General features: G+C 34.8%; 1 long non-coding RNA gene across 1 annotated transcript in view; it reads left to right on the top strand.

The window, feature by feature from the left end:
- Nucleotides 1–687: 687 nt before the first annotated feature.
- LOC141578116 (uncharacterized) overlaps nt 688–6000 on the top strand; it is an 84435-nt gene continuing 79122 nt past the window's right edge. The window contains exon 1 of the long non-coding RNA XR_012508052.1: nt 688–914. This is a non-coding gene — a long non-coding RNA (uncharacterized LOC141578116). The remainder of the gene's footprint in view (nt 915–6000) is intronic.

Below are 6000 nucleotides of genomic sequence, written 5' to 3'. Positions count from 1 at the left end.
ATTGAAATACGTTTTATTTTACTATACTTTTCTTTCTTTTTCTCTTTATATTAGTTATTTCATTACATTCATTTTATAAAATTGTGTGTAGGTAAGTTTGTTCTGCATTTGATTATCAGATAATGCAATATTTATCATAAAAATGTGTGGTGTACAGACAGGTGGTTGCTTCACTATGATTTATTATACCGCTCCCATAGACCATCACATATGAAATATTTCATAATAAGAAAAAGAATCCTTTTCTTCAAAGAGTACAGGAGCAGTGCAATTTCTGCATATTTTCTTAACTCTGGGGGCAGGGGCAAAGTTCATGAATACACGTGACAGAGAACTATCAACAGACTAAAATTAAAGTCCTATGAAGGAGTGAGGGGACGATCAACATCCTTCTCCACCCACAGCCAGGTGCCGTGGAGGACGAGGAGATGCCGTTTCTAGAAAAGTCTGAAAGTCCTACCTTTTCTTAATCGTCCTTGTAAATAGTAAAAAGAGAGTAATGTATCAGTTCCTTTCCACCCTAGAGTTCATTGTTGAAAACTAGCGGTTCACACACCTGAAATCTCACCTTGCCAAAATCCTTGCGCAGGTTACCACAGTCACGAGGCCGTTCTGACCTGTGGAGAAACACGCAGCGAGCGTGGCGCGCAGGCCAACTGCGCGTGCGCAGACCCTTCCTGCGCGGGAAGCTGGACTTCGCTGTTGTTGCAAGTGGATACATGGCGGGAGGCGGCACGGTCTGAGAGAGTGGCGAAACGAGTCGGGGACCCAGATTTTGGAACTGGGGCCGAGAGTGAAGACATCTGTTATTACTGGAAATGGTTAAGACTGCAGTCCTTAAGCGACCGAAATAAAGATCTTGGAGCACAGAGGAGACAAGGAGAAACGTGACCTTTCTTGGAGCTGCGTCTGAAGTAAGTGCTTAACTACAATGAACATCAGATTCCTAGCTGCGCCATAGAACTACGGCAAATAAGGCAAAGAAGTGATAATGCTTACTAGAACTAGAAGCATGATTTGCAGTTGATAAAACGAGGATAATCTAATAGGCATAATTGACTTTACATCTATTTGCCTGACGTTTTAAAGTTACATAATTTCCCCTCCCCCCCCGATTATGTTGGTTAGAGTGATAAATGGAAGCGAAAAGACAGCCAAGAAAAGTATTTTATTACGAAAGTATCCTCAGGGCAGGAAAAAGAATCTTTTATTTTGCTGTATGTGCTATTTCTGTTTGAGACAGTCGCAGTACATTATCAGATTTAAATAAAGCCTTCCACTGCCAACATTGAATTCATTTTGCAGCTTGCTTTATCACTAATGAATATCCGATTTTTTGTTTAACATTGGATAATATTTTATTTGAGGGAGAGAGGCTTTTCAAATATTTAAAAATATGAACTGAGGGTTGTTTGTTTATTTTTACAACCTATTATAAAAGTGACACATTTCATGTTATAAATATAGATTCAGTTCTGCTTTCAAGTGAGAAGATTGTCTTCTATCAGGAACATTTCCCAAATGTTTAGAATTCTACTTTGACAGTTTGGCGTTGGGTATCAGAAGACTGGAACTGCAAGCAGTATTGGGATCTGAGGACTAAATTAGAGACTTCTCTCCAAATTAGTGTCTCATAAAATTTGCCAAATGTTAGACTCAAACTCTCTGCAAGATGCATTCAGTCTTGAGACAATTTTGAATATTTAAGCAGTTTTTCTTGGGAGGTGAGAAGGATATGGAATCAGTTGGCCAAACAAGACATTTTTTTCTGTACTTGGTTAATTGCATACATAATTTTACATGAAGCAAATTAGAACTCTTCTGTTACCAGTTTGACCCATACTGTATTATATAAACCATTGCTCTTGACTTTGCCCAATAATACATTTCTTGCTAAGTACAACTGAAGGTATACAAGATCAAGGATCTTCCTGAATGTTAAATGACATTACCTAAGAGCATGTGGTATTTATCATCCCCTTCCTTTGGTATTCCTATCCAAGATCTGCATATAAGGCAGAGTCCACTAAATGTGAGGGAGACTGGGTATCACATTTACAGCCTATTCAGCACATTTGAGTCACTTTTTTTCTCTCCAGCTTTTTTGAGATATTATTGACTCTAATATATGTAAGTTTAAGTGTACAATGTGATGATTTGATACATGTAAATATTGTAAAATGACTACCACCATAAAGTTAGTTAACACCTTCATCCCATTGTATAGTTACCTTTTTTTTTTTTAGTGGTGTTAACTTTTAAAATCTACTCTCTTAACAAGTTTCAAGTATATAATACAGTATTGTTAATTATAGTCACCATTAGAGCCCCAGAATTTTCATTTATAGCTGTGAGTTTGTACCCTTTGACCATCTCTTCATTTCCTCCTCCTTGCCCTGCACCAATGCCTAGCCCCTAGCAACCACCATTGTACTCTCTATGTCCGTAAATTCAGCTGTTTTAGATTCCACATACAAGTAAAAATATACATTATTTGTCTTTCTCTGTCTGATTTATTTCACTTAGGATAGTACCCTCAAAGTCCATCCGTGTCATTGCAAAAGGCAGGATTTCCTTCCTTTTTTACAGTTGAGTAATATTCCATTGTGTGTGTGTGTTTGTGTGTGTGTACCACACTTTCTTTTTTCACCTATTGATGGACATTTAGCTTGTTTCCATGTCTTAGCTATTGTGACTAATGCTACTATGAACATGAGAGTACATATAACTCTTTGTGATAGTGTTTTCATTTCCTTCAGGTATATACCTAGAAGTGGAGTTGCTAGCTCATATAGTAATTTTATTTTCAGTATTTTGAGAAACCTCTGTACTGTTTTCCATAGTAGCGGTACAAAATTACATTCCCATCAACAGTGCACAAGCATTCTCTTTTTTCCACGGACTTGCCAATGCTTGTCTCTTGCCTTTTTAATAATAACTATTCTAACAGGTGTGAGGTGATATGTCATTGTAGTTTTAATTTTCATTTCCCTGATGATTAGTAATGTCAAGCATCTTTTCACATACCTGTTAGCCAATATGTGTGTTTTCTTTGGAAAAATTTTTATTCAGGTCATTTGCCCATTTTAAAATCAGATTGTTTGTTCTGTTTGCTATTAAGTTACATGAGTTATTTGTGTATTTTGGATATCAACCTCTTAACAGATAATTTGCAAATTTTTTTTCTATTCTGTATGTTGCTTTATTTTGCTGCTTATTTCTTTTACTGTGCAGGTTTTTAATGTTATATAGTCCCACTTGTTTATTTTTGCTCTTGTTTCTTACACTCTTGGTGTCATAACCAAAAAGTTTCGTCATAACCAAAAAGTTTCGCCAAGACCAATGTCAAGCGTTTTCTTTTGAGAGTTTTACAGTTTCAGTCTTAAATTTATTTCAAGTTAAGTCTTTGATTTATTTCAAGTTAATTTTTGTGAGTGGGGTTAGATGGGGATCCAGTTTCATTCTACTGCATGTGGTTGTCCAGTTTTCCTACCACCGCTGATTGGAGAGACTGTCCTTTCCCCACTGAGTGTGCTTGGCTCCCTTGTCAAATGTCAGTTGACCATATATGTAGTTTATTTCTGGGATCTCCATTTAGTTCCATGGGTCTATAGGTCTATTTTCATGCCAGTACCATATTGATTTGATTACCATAGCTTTGTAAAAACATTTAAAATCAGAAATTGTGATGCTTCCAGCTTTGTACAGTTGACCCTTGAACAACTTGCTTTGAATTATGCAGGTCCACTTATATGCAGATATTTTTCAGTAGTAAATGCTGCAGTACTACATGGTCCATGTTTGCTTGAATCTACAGATGCAGAGGAACCTCATCTAAGGAGGGCCAGTGATAAGTTATAGTCAGATTAACACTCTGCTTTATTCAAGGGACACATGTACTTCTTTTCAGGATCGCTTTGGCTACATGCTTTTTCTATTTCTGTGAAAGATGTCATTGGAATTTTTATAGAGCTTGCATTGAATCTGTAGATTGCTTTGGGTAGTATGGGCATTTTAGCAATATATATTCTTCTGATCCATGAACATGAGATATCTTTCCATTTATTTCTATCTTCTTCAATTTCTTTCATAAATGTCTTGATTTTTAGTATACAGACTTTTCACCTCCTGGGTTAAATTTATTCCCAAGTATTTTATATCTTCGATGCTATTGTAAATAGGAATGTTTATTTCTTTTTCAGATAGGTCTTTGTTAGCATATAGAGTGATGTTTGTATGTTAATTTTGTATCCTGCTTTTTCTGAACTTTGTTAATTAGTTCTAACAGCTTTTTTGGTGGAGTTTTTAGGGTTCTCTCTATATAAGATGATATCACCTGCAAACACAGACGGTTTTACTTCTTTATGATTGGTTGCCTTTTATTTCTTTTTTTTGCCTGATTGCTCTAAGACTTCCAGTATTATGTTAAATAGGCCTAATGAGAGTAGGCACCCTTGTCTTTTTCCTGATCTTAATGGGAAAGCTTTCAACCTTTCACTATTGAGTATGTTGTTTGTTGTGGGTTTCTCATATATAACCTTTATTATGTTAAGGTACTTTCCTTCTGCACGCAACTTGTTAAGAGTTTTTATCTTAAATAGATGTTGAATTTAGTCAAGTGCATTTTCTGCAGCTGTTAAGATGATCATAGGATTTTAATTTTTTATTCTATTAATCTAGTGTATCACATTTATCAGTTTGCATATGTTGAACCATTCTCATGTCCCAGGAATGAATCCACTTGATTATGGTGTGTGATTCTTTTAATGTACTGTTGAATTTGGTTTACTAGTATTTTGTTAAAGAGTTTTTACTTACATAAAACCTCATAGATATAAGTCTATTTTATACTAATAACTTTGCATACAAAACTTTACCCTTCTATTTCCCCACCATAACTTACGTTTTTCATGTCATAATTTACCTGTTTTTATATTGCGTATTCATTAACAAATAATTGTAGCTATAGTTTTTTAAATTATTTTTATCCTTTAAACTTTTATAGTAAAGTGATTAATATATCACCATATTACAGTACTAGAATATTCTGAATTTGACTGCATACTTTCTTTTACCAACATGTTTTATATTTTCATATGTTTTCTTGAAGAACTTTCAGCATTTCTTATAAAGAGGTCTTACGATGATGAAAACCCTCAGCTTTTGTTTTTTGAGGAAAGTCTTTATCTCTCCATTGTTGAATGACAGCTTTGCCAGGTAAAGATTCTTGAATAGCATTTTTTGTTTCTTTCAGCACTGTCAATAAATCATCCTATTCTTTCTTGATTTGCAAGATTTCTGCTAAGCAATGTACTAATAGCCTTATAGAAATTCCCTTATATGTGAGAAATTATTTTTCTCTTGATGTTTTTAAATTTTTCTCTTTGTCTTTAGACAGTTTTATTATAATGTATCTTGGACAAGATTGCTTCAGGTTGAAACTTTGGGATGACATATTAGCTCCATGAACTTAGATATCTAAATCTCTCCCCAGACTTGGGTAGTTATCAGCCATTATTTTTTAAATAAGCTTTCTGTTCCTTTCTCCCTCCCTTCTCCCTCTGGGTCTCCAATAATGCATAGATTGTTTATTTCAATGGTATGCCATGACTCACTTTCTTTTTTTTTTTTTTTTTTTTGCTCCTCTGACTCTATGATTTCAAATGACCTGTCTTTCAGTTCCTAATTTTCTTCTGCTTCGTGGAGTCTGTTGAAGCTCTCTATTGAATTCTTCAGCTCAGTCATTGTAGTCTTGAATTCTAGGATTTCTGCTTGATTTTTTAAATAGTTCCTTTTTTGTTAAATTTCTCATTTTATCATGCGTTGTTTTCCTAATTTCACATAGTTATTTGTGTTTTCTTGTAGCTTACTGCATTTCTTTTAGAGGATTATTCTGAGTTCTTTTCCAGACAGTTCATAGATCTCCATTTCTTTGGGGTTAATCATTAGAGTGTTACTAGTTTCCTTTGGTGCTGTTTTGTTTCCTCAGTTATTCGTGCT

Source organism: Camelus bactrianus, chromosome 1 (assembly GCF_048773025.1).
Source record: "Camelus bactrianus isolate YW-2024 breed Bactrian camel chromosome 1, ASM4877302v1, whole genome shotgun sequence".
In the NCBI taxonomy this organism is placed as follows: domain Eukaryota; kingdom Metazoa; phylum Chordata; class Mammalia; order Artiodactyla; family Camelidae; genus Camelus; species Camelus bactrianus.
This window is presented reverse-complemented; position numbering and strand designations above follow the sequence as displayed.